Genomic DNA, 18,080 nt, shown 5'->3' with positions numbered 1-18,080 from the left:
TCCTCCCCCCCCCCCCCCCCCCCCGTCTCCCCTCGTTCAGCAGTGACAGATAGACAAACGTGTACTTTTCTCTCTTTCTTTGCCTTTCACCTCTCAAACCTCCCTCCATCCATCCCGCTGGACGGGGCACAATGCAGGCGCTCTGTCCTGCGGCAGGGAGAATGCTGCCCTGAACTAACAATATCGCCAAGGCCCGCCTGAATGCCACCGAGTCCCATTGTGCTCTGTCAGAGGGGAGTTAACACCCATGTCTGAGCCCAATGAATAGTATTATTGTGTCTGAGACATGCACCGCACCCCCGGTCCCCATCCATGTCCTCCTAACTCAACTTTACCCCCCACCCACCCCTTCCAAACTTGCTTCTCTTGTCCCAACAGTGTAACCCCTCTACACACACACACACACACACACACACACACACACACACACACACACACACACACACACCACTCTCACCCCTCTCTCACTCTTTATTTAACAGACAGCTCTTACTTCCAAAGCCTTGCCGGCCCACCAACTCTAAACCGCTGCACTTTACTTCTCTATCCCCCTGGCAGTCGGCCCGTGGGTTTTAGTCTCTTTTTCAGAGGGCTGGAGAGAGCTGGATTCATCGGCTGTCAGAGCCGCTCCGCGGCGGCTGTGGCGAGGAAGGACGTTTTTTGGGGAGATTGTGCAGTTGGCGCGGTGCAATGTGGGGCGGTGGGGGTTGAATTTGGCCATGGCCCTTTCTCTGTTGAGGAACACAATGGGACCATGAAACCTCAAAGAAATGCCACGCTCGCCCCCCCCCCACAACTTCTTATTATCATAAGAACGGGGCTGCTGAGCCCATTTGAATAATTCGAGATGATACAAAAGCTGAGATGTTTTCTTTGACAAAGTTTCTATAGAGCACCACTGGTCTGGCCAAAACATTTCCATTCCTTCACACTGCTGCGAAGGGTGATGGAAGGGTAGTTTGAAACATCCCGTCAGTTTTAAACGTTGCTTTCTTTATTTATGACCATAAGGGGCAAAATACATATAAAACTCTGTACGCCTGTGCTGCTAAGGGAGAGCAATAGAGAGCGTTTCCCTGTAAATATTTTTAATGAATTCTGTTGACGCAGTGGTGATTTTTATAATGGGCCCACTCACGCTATATTTTGCCATCTGCAGCACATCAGAATCTAATAGCTGAGAGTACCTTTGGCAGGCAGTATCTCTCTGCCTGACACACTTAACTCTCAGGCCTCCAATCCCTGCAGTTTCTGCTCTCGGAGGTTAGTAGGTTCATATTACTGAGGGAGGATGCCAGAATCCTCACCCCTGACTCCTCGCTGATCAAAGAGCAGGACTGACATTCAGAGTGCGTGAAATTCTGAAAGTTGAGATTAACTTGTTTTTCTCTGTCTCTGTGTCTGTTTGTGTGCAGCAGGAAGAAGAAGAAGAAGAAGAGGAGGAGGCAGTGGAGGAGGAAGAAGAGAAGCAGAGTGGGTGGAAGGATGGAAGGAGAGAAGGATAGAAGCAGTTCGAGGAGGTGGTTCGAAGCGGGTGAACCCAGAGCAGGTGAACGCAGCTGCGGATCGCCATGGGCTCTCTGGCTGCCTTCCTCCCGTGGCCCCAGCGCTGCATACAGGGGTCCCGGGGAGACGGCAGGGGCCAGCCAAAGCTGCGGCAGAGTGGGCATGCTAGGCCATCCGAGCCAGGAGAGAGGCAGGTGAGGCGGGTGAGCCGAGCTCTCATCCCCGCCGGCTAGGAGCCTCCACGGCAGAGCGGAGCAGCAGAAATCAATACAGAGGAGAGAGGCTAGCAGAGGTTGCCCAGCACCGCCTGCAGGCCTCGGAGCCAAGGGACCAACCACCACCACTGCTCCCAGCTCCTCTCTCCATTTCTCTTTCTATCTTCCTCCAACAGTCTCAGCATCAGCCAGGGCCAGGGCCCTAACCTTATAACCGCCCCACACGCAGTGTGTGTGTGTCAGTGTGCGCACATGTGTGTGTGAAGCATAGAGAAAAAGGCAGAGGGAAGAGACAGAGAGAGAGAGTCTTTGTGTGTGGTTCCGCCGGAGGGGTTTCTGCTGCGTCCAACACCACTTGATAAAACTTTGTCAGGAAGACATGGAGACAGTGAGGAAGGGAGAGAAATGGAAGAAAAATAAGCATGTCGACAGCACGTTGAAGCTCTTTTCTTCCTGCTCCCTCCTTCCTATTACTCATTCCACCTTAACTGTTTGAGTAAGGATCCATCTGAGACGCTAGCACAGGACATTTCTGCTCAGTCCCACTTTCAAGCACATATCGCACTCAACGTTTCGCAAGATCTCCTGAGCCGGGATGAAAGGACAATTTGAACTTTTTCTCTCATTCACTGTATCAGACACCGCCTGTCTTTTCACCTTAGATTTTCTCACCCTCACTACAGCAGCTCCCATCAGAGGATATGGCAGGGCAGTATTGATCTATAAGGTGGGAGAGAGGAAGGTGGGCCCGGGCTTTCAGACCTCTCTCTCTCTATGTGTGTGTGTGTGTGTGGAAATAGCACCTGAAGTCCACTTACTGCTGTGCAGCAAGGATCCAATGGCAGCACAAGTGAAAGGCTGCTAATTGAATGAGAGATAAAAAGTACAGTGGTTGCACCTCCTCCTCATCCTCCTCTTCAGTTTTTCCATTTGACTTTTTTACAACAATCCTTCTCCTCACAAAGAAACTTGCCCTTTAGATGTTTTAACCAAAACTGCTGGTGACTCAAGAAAATTGGCCAAATCCTCAGAAATGTGTGGAGGTGAGAGCCTCCAAAGAAAACAGAGGAGAAGCAGTTTCTTTTATGCACCGACCCCCCTGAAACTAAAGTTCCTGCCGGAAGACGTGTTTGTGGACTTGGACGGACATGAGAGGCCAGACGGACGAACACAACGGGACTGATACCTCTTGGTGAGTGCAATATCCTCATTTAATCCTTCATTTTGAAATGAATAAAACTGACTTCATGATCAATCTGATCAATTATAAACAATAAACAGGGAATAAGAGATAGGAGAACTCTTCCCCCTCCAGTGTTACGATATGATACCATCTCGGCGTTTTCAAAGCGAACACACGCACACATTGTGTTGTGGTTGATCTCCGTCGCCAGAGCTCCGGTCTGTGATCACACTGTCACTGACGGTTGGAGGAGTTGGTTGTTGTTGCGTGTACCAGGGAGGGTATTAAAGCGCGATTACCTCCTCGCCTGCCAATCTTCCTGGCACACAGAGAGAGAAAGAGAGAGAGACTGGCGCCCCTCTACACACGCCTCAGCCTGGCAGCGACCCGAGCTTACAAAATGGCCGAATCCTGTCTGCCAGCTGTCTCCCTCAGCCAAGATGGCGCTCGGTCGCTTTCTTTTTTATGCCCGCTGTTTGCCATCTGCCCTCTAATTGTTAACGGCTATGCAAATATCGTGTAATTGCATTTGCATATGCTTGATACCTAACCCCTCCCCCTTGGTTGTAAATAATAGCGCGAGCGTACAAGAGAAAAAAGAAAAACAGAAAAGGAAACAGAAACCCTGCACGGTTGCTGATTGTATACACAGCAGGAACAATTAGCGAATGAATGTTGGCCTCCTCTTTACTTCTCTTTAAGCTCACCTTATTCTGTATGCAAATCACCGATGCTGTTCACTCGCTTTTGATGCTAGCTGAAAAAAAACAAAAAAAACGGAGCGTCACCTCGTCTCTCTGGCAGCGTTCATTTTGGAGACGCTGGTGTGTCTTCTCATTGTGCCATATGTGACATCTGTGGTTGGCTGCGTTACCCGGGCACCCTGCCTCCTCTGACAGGCAAAGCCCACACTGTAAAGGGGAGCAGGAGCGAGGGAGCGGCATAACATAATGACCTCATTAGCATGCTCAGCACTCCCCGCTATAGGCCCTGGTGCGCTGCTGCGCCGTGGGACCCACCGGTGTACGCCCTTCTCACAGCACTCAGCATGCAACATTGTGTTCTCCCCACACAATGCAGTGCTTCATACAGGCTTTATTACGCCTTGTCAAAGCACAGGGGGATCAGGGGTATCAGTGCAGGAGCAGCAGGGTACGGGCTGTGTACGTGGAACAGGAGATGTATCGGTGCTTTATGGTCTTAATGTGGTGTTAGTCGTGTTGATGGATCCACTGTTGCTACTGTTGTGCACTGACATGTGTGTGGTTATGTTTGCGTGTGGGTGTGTCCAGGCGCTACAGTTGTGTGTGTGTGTGTGTTTGTGCAAGTGTCCGTTTCATGGTGAACTCCTGCGGCATTCGTGGCTGCTTTCACCCGTCAGTGCTAATTATTGCCGAGTGTTTTGGTGAAGTGTCTGTGTCTTGGAGAAACGCTACCGTCCACTGTGAATACTCACTGTGTGGCAGCTGTTGTCAATCTGGAGCGGGGCAGCATTGAACTTCACAGCAAGGATGAGGATGATACACACACACACACAAAACACACATGCACATACGTTCCCTCAGGAAGAACCCGTCACAGATGACCATAACAACATGTTAACTTTATATTACATATTATATATTATTATTTTATAAAACACAAAGCCCTGGTCAACCTGGTATTACCATCCTCTATAATCCCATTTACAAGTGTCCGGCAATTTATGTCAGTCCAGTGAAAAGTTCACATACATACTTTTTAGTTTATAAAGACTAAACAGTTTTTTTTTTAACTGAATACACTTCACGTGCTTAGTCTGCTGGAAATTTAAAGAGGACTGTTTGATTTACCTCTGTGTTCTCCAGGTAAACCAAACTACACAAGATGTGTTACACACATCATGTCCGAGATTCGGACATGATTTGAGAACCAACTGATGATGAACGAATACGTCTCCTGTCAGTTGTGTAGGAGGTCCTACGTTTACGCTGCTAAAAGAATTATTATGTTATACCTCTTTTACAGCTGAATCGGTGTTATTTAAACATAATTTGAAGTAAATGCAGTGTATCCATTCCCATTGCTGACAAAAGCCAGATGTTAGCGGGTGTGAGTGGGGTTTTTGACTAATGGAAAGGGGCTTTCGACTGAGTACGTCTCCTCACTACCTCCTTGAGTAGGAGGTCCTTCAATATGACCCAGGAAAACATTTAAGTTTATGCTACTAAAAGAATGAGGCCATACTGTTTGCGGCCCAGACCACCTCTGAATGAAGTCTGAATGATCAAATCGCAATGTTCTACCTCTTTTACACCACAATTCGCTGGTATACACAGGTTTCTTTAAACATGGGTAAACCTCCTTAAAAAAGGGGATTGATTCTTTGCCTTTCTGTTTTTTGTCGCACTCTGAGTCACGTTCAACGACACAAACGCGCCTGCCACCAACATGTCGTAAACCACCGTGCCGTAAGCGGGAAAACACAACACGACAGAAGAAAGCCCCATGGAGACCAGTGATAATGTTACGGGTGCACTTTTATATCTTTTACTTTTACTTTCAATCTCAGCAGCGACTGAACAATTTTAGATCTCGGAACATTCACACCTGAACTCAGAGCTTGCAGCTTGAAACTTGCAGCAAAACACATTATTTCCCACATTTTAAGGAGGAATTACCGCTTACATGTTTTATTTTTCATTTTTAAAACGTTTCATATTGTACGGTTTCATACAGGCTATATTTTCTCCTTTGTAAATCTCGTGAGATATTGTGGCGTAAAATGATCAGTTAAAGTTTAGTGTTAAACCTTTGCTGTCATTCACTCATCTGAACCAGGCTGGTCTCCCCCCCCCCCCTGTTATCGTCTTCTCAGGCAGTTTTAATCAGGCCCCTCCGTCTAATCAGCGCACTCTGACACTGATGAAGCTGAGGTGCAGCTAAACAGGTTAGAGCCCACACTGGCTGTAGTCAGGCGGGAGGAGCTGCAGGCTACTGTATCCCTTTGTGGGGGGAAATGGATAGAACACAGACAGGCACATATATAGGCATCAGTAATTCAAGGAGCTAGATTGGATCGATTTATCCATTTATTTGTGTGCGTTTTATTTAGCTGGATTTCTCCAGGTTAATAAATCTTGTGGAAAAAGGGATCTGCTTTATGGCGAGAATCTGATTTTATATTCTTTAAACCTGTCATATGAAGTTGAATGTGATGTGGAAGTGTGTGAGAGCAATACAGGAGGGGGTTGGGGTTCCTCTTGGTGGAGGGATGGAGGACCCGTCCAGGATGTGTTCAGTTTTTATAAAGAGTAGTTTATCTGAATCACGGGGAGCAAGGGTGGGGCCGTTCTATTTCTTTTATTTGCATATTCAAAACAACAAAGAGGAGAACGTTGTTTTATGAAGCGCCAGATGAACATAAAATCCAATCACGTATGCTTGTCATGTATGTGTTCGTGCACATTTACTGTGAGTGCTCTCAAGGTAATCCATACCACAGGCGCATGAATGTGTCCATTCACACTGACTCACAAGGAAAAAGGAACACGGCCCCTAACATTATATCCTGCAGAAAGCTTTTATGCTAATGACGGCTGCAGCCATGTGTTTTACTGTGCTGCTGCATACGTGCTTTCATTACATATGTGCCGGACATTTACATCATGTAACATTTGTGGGGCTGTCTATATAAGGAAAATTTATTAAAATTTAGTTAAAAACATAAAGTGGATGTAACCCCAACCATGCAAATCGGACAGTTTTATTATATGAACCTGGTAATTTGGGGTTTATTTCTGTGATTGTCGTCCGGTCTGCTGCAGCTTTTCTCATTCTGACTGCCCACTGCTTTTGTGTTTGCTTAGCTATTGATTGAAACTGTTCCACCCACTGAAGTAATAGTTGCTGAAAGCATTTACAGCCATGCTCAATTCATCCTCGCCCGGTCCACGTGTCTCTTTCTCTCCCTTGTTACCGCACCAGCGACCTGCTCTCTCTCAAACCACCTCATCAGTGAAACTGAAATAGACATTTAAAATAGAAGCGTGTTGATATCTTTCAAATATTTCCCAAAGGGTAAATCTGTATTTTTTTCATTCACCTTTCTCAGGTATTTTCAGCATTTGAACACACTCTTTACAATGCGGCCCGTATTTAATTTTAAGCTCCTTGTCGGCACATGATTTTTCCGCACAACATAATCGCTATATATATGTATGTATGGGGTATGTATATCCAACACATTTGTTTTAATACTTTCTATTATTTATTACAATGAGAGATGTTATTTGTTAAAAATTAAGTCATTTAATATTCCTGTTCAGTTATATCCAGTAATAATCGGAATCATGATAATTAAGGGTTGGCAGCCTTTTCAGCACAAGCCCTTCCTCTTCTCCTGCATTCGACAAGAACTATTTTATTTTTTCAGACCCAAAATAAATTCATTTCACTGATGCTCAAGCACATCCCCTATGTGAAACCGTCCTCCTTAGGAAGTAATTCCTGAGTCAAGTGTCGCTGCTGCTGCTGCTGCTTCCTCAGCGCTGCAACACTGAGCCCCAAGTCTGATTATAGACTCAGGGAAAAACAGTCAGGCATTTATCCAAGTCACTGATTATGTCATTTCAACATGCTGCAAACACTCAGACAGGCCAGACAGCTCTGAGGGGAGAATTATGAAGCTGGAGTGGAATGGAGGCTGTATGAAAAGGAAATGAAAATGGAGTAGTGCTGTATGTGTGATTAAACTGCCTGCTCGCCAGCAAAAGGCCACGCTGGTGTAGCACAGGCCTGAGATTTGGCCGTAATGAAAATGTGAAGGTGGAGGGGTTTGAACCCCCATAATGGCGTTTACGAGCGTGCGCGCACACACACACACACCCATACACGTACATTATACAGTGCATGTATGTGCTCAGGCCGAATGGTTTATACGAGGGAGCCATTGAGAGGGGCTGCAGATGCAATTTGTGTCGCAAAGCGGAGAGGGATATCACTGTGTGCGAAGGAAAAGCTTCCTGAATTAAAAAAATAAAACATTCAGATTAATGTGCAGCGGGTACGTCGATATAAAATCACAGAAAATCCTGCTCGGAAATTGTCGTTGCCCTTAGAAACAGATGAGACGGGAACATGGCGGCCACATAAATATTAAAGTGCGCCATTCAGATGAAGAGACGGCATCCCAGTCGCGAGGCGTGGGAACGGGCTGCGTGATTAGGGGATGAGGGGTCCGCAGGGTGGAGGGGGTTGCTGCTCACGGCTAGACGGCCCAGCTGCACTGACTTCCATTCAGAAACAGGTTAGGATGGACCCCAGGGGTCAAGGTCAGGGGTGTGTGGGGGGTGGTAGGGGAGGTATCAGTGCAGGGAGCAGAGCTGTGGTGTGTGTGTGTGTGTGTGTGTGTGTGTGTGTGTGTGTGTGTGTGTGTGTGTGTGTGTGTGTGTGTGTGTGTGTGTGTGTGTGTGTGTGTGTGTGTGTGTGTGTGCCATTTCTATGATGTTCATACCCGACTGGCTGGCTGACTGGTCTGTAAGCTGCCTCTGTGTTTGCTTATGTTATAAGCTGCTTCTTATTGCTTTGCTCCGGGGACAACTTCAGCAGAGAAGCAAGGGGAACCCAACCCCCCCCCCCCCCACCACCATCACCACCTTCAGTCAGCCTCTGGCCAGACTCCAGCCGGCCCTGAGCCAAATCAAGGCAGAAATCAGTCCTGCAGCCCAGTCAGCCCCCTGGTCAAACAACCCCCCATCCAAACACATGCAGCAAACCCAGTCAGACACTTGACAGACACCCCACCCACCCACACACACACACACATGCACGCACACCCGTCTGTCTCAGTCTGCTGCTTCCTGTAATTTAACATGTCGGCTCAGGGTTCATCGTATGTGCACATTCACCACGTTGACAAATGTGTGTCACTCGTCACATGCGCCTGTTTCAAAACGCTTCAGCTGCCCGTGAAAAAACATTTTAAATCATCACATGAAAAAATTCTGATTTAAATTCCGCTCTTAGTCGGAGCCATTTGCTAATTTCACAAATGTTTTCCACCACATTTTCTTGATGAAGCCGTCGGGTCAATATAGCAATCCTTTTTATTTGGTCACTTTACATTGGTGCCATTTCATCAGTCCATCTGGGAGGCGCATGCATGAGCTTGCGGCACGCTGAAATAAACAGTGTATAAGCCCTTTAAGAGGAGGGACTGCAGGGACACGAGGAGAAGAGGAAGGGAGAGGAAGGAGATGAGGAAAAGAGAGAGGGAGAGGAGGAGAAGAGGGGAGAAATGGTGGAGAGTATCCGAGGCACAAGCTGTAACCCACCCTGCGGTAGCCTGCTCCCATTCTTCATCGGGGACTTATGCTTCATTAGACTGTCTGAAAGGAAGACCCGCTTTCCCTCATCACCTCAATAGACTAGTCCCCCTTCTCTTCCACAGCCTGGAGGGTCCTCCTACAAAAAAAAAACCCCGCCTCCCTCGCCCCCCGTGTTTGCCTCCTCATTGCTGCTCCCCGTCTCCTAATCGTCTCAACTCGCACTGAAATCAAGCTTAGTAACGGCAGTTTTGTGAGCCCCTCTGGTGGCCCCCCCACCACCACCACCACCACACCCACTCCACCTCCCCCGTCCCCCTTCCTCGGCGCATTCACTCACCTTGGTCAGGCACACCACCCACCCACTGCTTAAATCCCTATCAGCATGTCAAGTAAATGTCTGCCCAGCTGGGGTTGACACACATATACGCACAGCCACACACGCCCATGCTGAAATATAAATGCACTGCACACACAATCTTTTGCTTGCTTCTGGGGTTTAGCCTTCCTCCCCGCTGACCCCTTTCACCCATGTTTTGCTCTCTCTCTCTCTCTCTCTCCCCTTCTCGCTGCCTCTCGTTCCCCCTCTGCCTCTCCTCGGGCGTCAATCTGACAGGATGGTTTGGTGAGCTGACTGTATCTGCAAGAGGTTTATCACAGGGGGCCTCTGTTGCCTATCTGGTTTTTCATTTTTCAAAATTAAAGTGCTTTCTTCCCCCCCCAAAAAAAGCTGCACTCTCTACCTCTGGGTCAGGCTCATGCACCTTTACAGTGCCGTGTATTCATATTAAAAGGTTAGCAGGAATCCCATCCTCTAAATTTGTTACAGTAGAATCTGGTCGGTTTATCATCAAATGCAATCTGCAGCTGGAATTTCTGTGTGCTCAGAAATAAGGTCTCATATCTGCAGTATTTTTGAAGTCACTCAACTACCAAATATCCTTGCAGGGTTTTTTTTTTTTCTAAAGAGGAGGCAAAAAAACCCCAAATCACCCAGAAACAAGTTTTTGCTTTTACCTCAATGGTTTTTAAGAAAAATTACGATATCCTTGAGTTCTTTTCCGCTATCTTCCACAGGTACAACCTCCTATCACTGAGATGTTTTTATTTTACGATAAGGGTAAGATTACATTGTGATTAAGATTTTACATCCAGATATCGGATTTACGTTTATCTCCCCAGTGTTTGCGAATCTTCTATTTTTCACCGAAACTGTCACCAACATATTTTGGATCTAATCTACCAGCCTGAGTCTCATGAGTTGTAAAGATTATACGAGTAATTTGTGTTCATTTTGCGGCGTTACGTTTCTCTCCTCTGCATTCTTCCCCTGCATGTGTCTCATAAACTGCTGATAACATTAAAAACACAGGGACACAGGGAAAACTGCAGCTCCCAGCAGACTTTCAAAAAACACACACAGCTCCCCCTGTTTCTGTTTCTTCTCAGAACAAAGTGACCACTTTTTTTTTGGGGGGGGGGGATAGACAATGATGACCGTGGTCTATTCTCAGCAGCAGCTCGGTCAACGCAGCAGCACAATCTTTATGTAAATGTATTCAGATGCATCCTCCGCCCCGTAAGGCCATCATCTCTGCTGGATGGCAGTGGAGGCTGTTCAGTCACATTTTCCCCCTGTTGCAGACCAGCAGGTTGGAAAAACGTTCTGCACGGCGAGGCGGACCCATGCCAACGCAGCCGAGAACCCCCTATTTAAATCCTACGTTCATATTGGGGCTGTAATCTACCTATGTGCGATTTCCTGCCTTTAGGCGTGTGTGTACCCCCCCTATGCCATTTAGCTTTTTCATCAGGCGCGCAGCAGACAGCAATAGAATAGCGAGGATGGGGTCCTTGCTGCATGTGCACGGCGAGATGGGAAGGGGAGGGGAGTGAGGGAGCGAGGAGAGGGGGTGTGTGTCTGTGTGCATTTTCATCTTAGTGGGTGCTCTTCTGTGGCGCACGGTGCTCGCTCATATTGGGATATATCCTGAGTGTGTTGACGCAGTTATACACACACACACACACACACACACACACACACACACACACACACACACACACACACACACACACACACACACACACACACACACACACACACACACACACATGCTTTGTGCACGGCTCCTCAGCTTTTGTTCATCTCTAATGTTCTGAACTTGACTCTCAGCAAGTTCATTGTTATTCATTTCACTGTCATCCTGAGCGCCCTGTGAGACTGACTAAGTCTCCGGCCCAGGTTTCCCAGGCAGGACTGCGTTTGTCACACACACACACACACACACACACACACACACACACACACACACACACACACACACACACACACACACACACACACACACACACACACACACACACACACACACACACACACACACACACACAGACCTATTGTTTCAGCAGCGCCGCCTGTTCGGTCCTCTGGGTAAACGTGTGTGCTGACTGTATCAGAGGACACAGTGAGACGGTGCACTTTGTCAATGACCTGGTTCTGCTGCATCCAACTACTGCAAAGTTCAGTCCTCAGGTGATTAGACGCAGCGGGAGCAGATGTACAGAATCCTCTGCGTGGGATCATATTGTCTTTGTTTTGCCGAGGCGTTGAGGGCGGATTTGAAATATTAAAATGTGATTTTCGGTGTGAGTGCAAATATTTTTCATTCGTGTTCATTTCGTATCACGTAAAAACAAATAAAAAACTTATTCCATGCTTTAACTTTACTTTGCCGCTTGTTATCATTGCCTTAAAGTTTTCTCATATCCCAAGAAAACTAAATAACAATATCTTAAAACCTTTCTGTAGCCTAGAATTTTTACTTTCTTTCTTTCTTTCTTTCAGTTTTTTTTCTCTACTTTCTCCGTCTGGCGTGACAAAACCAGGTTTGCAGTTTGCTTAGCTGACTCCATAAAGAGGCGCTTTAAAAAGCTGTGTTAACAGACCAACAAAGCTTTAAATGTGTCCCCCTCTGTGAGGGGGTGGTTCCCGTTGGGATGTAGTGTGGCGCTCCATTGGTAGGCCTCTATCCGGCCTCTCATTCAGCCCAACGCTCAGTCACGGTCACTTATGGTAGGAGGGAAAAATCACACAATTCAGCCGGGGCCTGATCCAATGACATGTTTTTTTAATGAGGTGGCTCTATGTCTTTGTTTGGGCACCAAATTCAAGTCCAGACCTGAGCAAGTGCTGCTGAATAAGATGCAAGACCGGCCAGGCACAACTTACACAAAAAGCGCACAGAGCCGGGTTTCTGTGGAGCCACTGAACAGCCAACTGTTCCGGTGCCTCACTAGAAACCATTATGATTATTGCCTTTAAGTTGTTATTGCTCATGACAGTTGTATGCTGGTTTTGTTGTGTGTGATGAAAGGTGTGAATGGGCTGCAGAACAATCTCAAAACTCTTTTTTTATTTTTTAACAAAACAAAGTGGTGCCTGTTAGTCGTCTGCAGCCCCTCCAGATATTTCTTCCAGGGTCATACACAGAGGGAGTTTTTTTTTTCTCTTTCATTTTCCCCGGCCCTGGTGTCTTTTTCAGAAAAACGCCACGCCATATATCACACATATATGTGCACATGTCAGCCGGTGTGTGTACATCTGCGAGAGCGCCAGCCGCTCACTGGCTTGTATGTCCAGGGGTGAGGACTGTCATTAAACTGTCTGCCTGCATCACCAGACTCAACCATCACCCTCCCTGGCTGTCTGTTCTGCTTCTCGCTGGGCGTACGAACAGCACACACACAGACACACACACACACACACACACACACACACACACACACACACACACACACACACACACACACACACACACACACACACACACACACACACACTCCACACACAACCCTTTTTTTCTCGAAGGCTGACATTAATACTGACATTTTGATATTAAAGCTGCAGACTGACAATACTGTAATAATCTTTTTTTCCCACAATTATTATACTGCATTTAATTTAATTCCTCTTTGTCTTTGATGCATTTGTTTACATCAGTGTTTCCAAACCTATTTGGCTTGTGGACCCTTAGAGTAAAGTAGCATCTACTTTACCTGTAGTTCCCAAATATTTGTTTGGTTTGGATTTTTATGTGCCCAAAGGAAAACAGTGCATAGCGCACATATATGTGGCCTTTAGATTATTGTAGGGTTCCCAGGTTCGGGTCCACTGTGTAAATGATAAATGGTTTGTAACACTTTTCTTGTCTTGATGACCACTCACAGGACTTTACAGTACAGTATTTCCATTCACCCATTCACTCACACATTCTTACAGTGCATCTATGAGCAGCACTTTCTCTATTGTACTTCACCCATACACAGTATTTTGCTCAAGGACACTTTGGCACGCAGTGGACGACCCGCTCTACCTCCCCCTCCTTTCAGTTAAATCCCAACAAAGAACAAAGTCTTTTACGGTGGATTGGTAGTTTCAAAAACCCATGGTGGTTTATGCCTTTATGCCTTTATTTGCCAAATGATAAGAAACTAGAAAGTCCAAGGCCAAGCAGTCCACTTATGAAACTACATTTAAATTCACTAGATACAGATTTTTATTTGGATCTGCACTAGATTGCACAAATTCACAAATATCAGTCTCCAAAACTTGCCAGATTTTTTTTTTATCAAGATCCATGAATTATTCTCTAAGAAATCATATTATTCTGGATCTGCTCTCTGATCTGGATTTAATGGGTTCCTCTCTGACCCTTACTGCTTCCTTCCACCAAGTTTCATTACATTTTTTTTTTTTTTTAAATCAAGCACTCTGGTTTTAAAGACTCCATTCATATCTGCCCACTGGGCTAACGCTTACACCCCCCGCCTGGCCTGCTTGGCTACTGAAGCCTTCTCCTAACCCCTCAGCCGACACATCAGACGGGTTACGTGTCTCTGATTGAGTCCGTCTCTGTTTTTTGCTCACGTTCGGGGCTGTGCTAATGGGGAATCAGTATGCAGAGAAGCAGACGGACGGCCCCGTGGATCTAATAGGTATGGCCAGACTGGAGAAGAAGACTGGAGTGGGGGGAAAGTGCATCATCTCGAGCAGAGAGGGGCTTAAGAATGGCCTCTCCCTCACTTCTCCTCCTCCTCCTCCTCCCTCCTCCTCCTCCTCCTCCTCCTCCTCCCTCAGCTTTTCCCTTTATCGCCTCGTTCCCCATGCCCTGTCCCGAACCGTAATGGGACGTCAGACGGACAGCCTCTGCCTGAATGGAGCAGCCTCCACCCCCTTGTTGTCTCTCCGAAATATAAAAAAAAAGAGGCTCCCCCATCCCCCCCTTCCTTCCCCCTGTGTGCCTCTCTCGCTCTCACACCGCTAGCACCCATAGCTGCTCCCCTCGGTTCTCAGGGCTATTGAGGGGGTCCCAGACACCCCTCGGCCTAACTCTGCATAAATTAGGCACGTCTCCCTGGTGTCTCGTCAGCCGGTTGGGGCACGCCTGGCCCCGGGTCTGCCGTCTCCCAATCTGCTGCTCCTTCTCCCTCAATGCTGTCACCTTCTGTCTCCCTCTACCTCCCCCCCCCCCATTTCCTCCTTCCACTGTCTTCTTTTTGGGGTTTTGGCCCAGAATCACCCATGGCTTCCTCCCCTGCTCCTTCTTCTTCGTCAAACCTCCACTTCCTCTCCGTCTTTTATTCTCTCTCCTAAATCCCTCGACGCACTCACCTGCTTTATATTCTCCACATTCTCTCCATCTCTACTTTCCTTATCCTTCCAGCAGCACGTTACCCAGATCAACCGAGCGCCCCTTCTCTCCTCTCCTGTCCTCTTCCTCTCCTCCTCCAGCCAGGATATTGTTTACATCTGTCTTGCTAATCACTGGCAGAGCCTCTATAGACCTCACAGATGTTGCAATAATACAGGGGATTAGCAGGCTTAACACTCTGGGCTTATTTGGGGGAGTTTTTTTCCCAGTGGCCTGGCGGTGAAGCCCGTCAGCTCCTCTGCATTTGACCTTTTTTTGGTTTCGCTCTGTGCTGAGATCCTGCAGTTCCGCTTCTCTTTGATTTCTTTTTTTTTTATATACCAGCGTCTGGCATGCTGATGTTATTTTATCCAGAGTGGTGCACCGGGCTCTCACTCCCTGCAGCTACATCAGCGCTTGGGTTAAATGCAAACTGCTTGACATATGACAGGGAGTACATAGCTTTAACAACAGCACCTTTTTCAGCAGCGTGTTCACCTGGCTTGTACATATTCATCCCTCACATGTTTTTTTTACTTTCACAGCTGCCTCACTGATCCTTATCTGTATTTCCCAGGTGTCCTCTATCCGTTAGCTAGCTAGCACCGTGTTCGCTCCATCGTAACGGTTGAACCTCCCCTGAAAGATAATTCGACGGCCTCCTCAGACTCAGCATCTTTGCTGCTCCTCCCTGCGTCACGAGTCCTGTTTTATGACCAAGCAGATCCAGTGTCTGTGTGTGTGTATTCGAGGTTGGGAGGGGGTCAATGTATTTCTGTCTGGATCCTAATCCCAAAGGTGATATTAGTCTGGTAAGGGGGCATAACCCATCCTCCCCTCCATTGTGTGTGTGTGTGTGTGCTGCAGGCATCGGGGTCAGCCCGGGAAACCCAGACAGGCTCTGCCTCGACCTTTGACCCATGGCTGTCTGCGAACTCAGGGGTCGTGCACACACATTGATGCAGACAGCTGATAGACGCGCAAACAAACACACCCTCTGCCTGTACCATTAACAGTTTTGGTTTGTCTGGTGAGTTGGTGATGTCGTATGCGTCGTCCCCTCGAGCTGTTTATGGTGACAGCTCACGTGCATGTGATTCCAAGCACAGACAGTGATTCCTCATCATCAGTGAATTAGTCCTCATCTACAGCGAAAGTCTGATAGTCAAGCTTTGACGTTTTAAAATCCCTGCACAATAAACCTGTCATATTAATTAAGAACGGTCCAACCCCACATAGCAAAGTCGTTGCCACACTGTCATCCGGCCCACATACCGCATGGAATGATGGCACTTGTCCGCACGTCACCCAAAGGTGACAAAGGCACAAATTAGTTATTTGCTATTTAGGCCATATTCACCTTCTACCACTTGGGCCTCTTTAGGTCTACTTTCAGATTAGACCTTGCCTAGAGCACCGCATGTTTGCCAAAAATGGCACATCCATGGCTCACATCCATTTTGTTCGGGCCACCAGAAGGCCAGAGGTGACGCATCTTTGCCTGAAGTGGCCCACATCCGTACGCTTTAATTAGGAGAATATCACCGCTCAGATTTAAAGAGAGTAAATGCATGTGTGTATGTGTACAGATTGTGTGTTCTTCTTTCCATTAATCGCTCTTTTTTGTTTCACTATGTTTCCACAGACCACATCAGAAATCCTCCATGAAAAGCTGCGATCAAGCCTTCATCACAAATCACACGCTGCCTGGCACCAGATTCTCTTTGCACGTTCAACCTTCGGCCACGTATGGAGAACGCTGCATATGCAGGAGCAGTCAGTGAGACCCGTCATTACAGTGTGATTATCAGCAGTGCTGTCTTCGCTCTGTGTGGATGTGGACAGGTAAGTCGGAGCCGCTTCTAAAAGGTATGTTTAGAGGTTGAATCAATTTAGAGCCGTATGAAGTGAACACTGGAGCTGGCAAGCAATATTTCCCCCCAAAATTTGTTTCATTAGATCCGTATTACTATATTTGAGACCAATTTCAGGTCGGAGATTGAATGAGACCCCGAGGGGTCCCTTCTTTTCAGTTGCTAATTCACATTCAAGTATTTGACTGGAAAATTGTTTGATGAGAGTTTGTCGCTGTTGAATTACTTTCCTCTTGTCTGAGATATTCCGTATACATATTTATTTGCAATCTTTTTCATTATGCTATGAACCTATTTATTAATCAATGAGATTTCAAAATGCCAAAAGTATTGACATGATATATTTTCAATAAAACTGAACTTTGTGAAATAAAAACTGCCTCATTTGTTTGTTTTTTGCCCACTAACAAGTATTTACTATGTAGTCAAAGCTTTTTATACTGTGTTTGTGTGCATGTGTGGACAGAGTTTCACCAAACCTGGTATAATATTACTTGGTGGGGTCAAAGGTCAAGGTCACTAAGAATATAATCCAACAATTACATCTTCCAGGAAAGCTCAGCAAATAATCAGGCTATAGTGCCATAATGCGTCAGAAAGAAAATACATCATGAATAGGTCAAATTCAGTCTATGAGGTATTGAGGTATAGTAACATTTGAATTATGATCTCTAGCTTATTTAAATTAACCAATCATATGGTGTAAATTACATCATGATGATGTCATGATGAAATTATTACAATATGAATATACAGCACGGTGCAGGGTATGTATCACCCCTCTGATGCGTTGACAGCTGAAAATAGTTCACATCAAATGCACTGTTTAAAACAGTTTTCTACAGAGGTTGAGGATTCTTATCAAGTGTTTTTTTTATTTTATTATTATTATAAATAGTAGTAGTAGTGATAATAATTAATGTAGCAATATATCTATGACCTGGTTAAAAATACCTTCACAAGTTAACTATGGGAGTCACAGGCAGGGTAGGAAAAGTTGTAAAGTATTTAGAGACTGACTTACACACTGTTGGTATTTCCTCGGGGTTAATTGTCAATAAAAATATAGATTCTTACCAACCACCGAAGTGTCATGGAGGACGTGGGCATGAGAAGCTGTGGGAGCCTGTTCATTTTGATTACTCTGATTTTTCCAGCGTGGACTGAGGGGCTGGAAGGGGAACAGTTAAACCTAGTGGCCTAAATCTGGGGTGTCAATTAGGTGCCTTTGTGTGTGAGCAGCAGGGGTGTTGAAGCGAGTTGCTGGAGCTGAAGGAAACTCTGAACAATGATACACATTCATAACC

At 46.4% G+C, this 18,080-nt stretch overlaps 1 long non-coding RNA gene across 1 annotated transcript in view; it reads left to right on the top strand.

Moving 5' to 3' along the window:
- LOC124854657 overlaps nt 1-17,149 on the top strand; it is a 29,458-nt gene extending 12,309 nt beyond the window's left edge. Inside the window, exons 2-3 of the long non-coding RNA XR_007034810.1 lie at nt 1,416-2,913; nt 16,545-17,149. This is a non-coding gene — a long non-coding RNA (uncharacterized LOC124854657). The remainder of the gene's footprint in view (nt 1-1,415; nt 2,914-16,544) is intronic.
- The last annotated feature ends 931 nt before the right edge of the window (nt 17,150-18,080 follow it).

This window comes from Hippoglossus stenolepis, chromosome 14, assembly GCF_022539355.2.
Source record: "Hippoglossus stenolepis isolate QCI-W04-F060 chromosome 14, HSTE1.2, whole genome shotgun sequence".
NCBI classification, from domain to species: domain Eukaryota; kingdom Metazoa; phylum Chordata; class Actinopteri; order Pleuronectiformes; family Pleuronectidae; genus Hippoglossus; species Hippoglossus stenolepis.
This window is presented reverse-complemented; position numbering and strand designations above follow the sequence as displayed.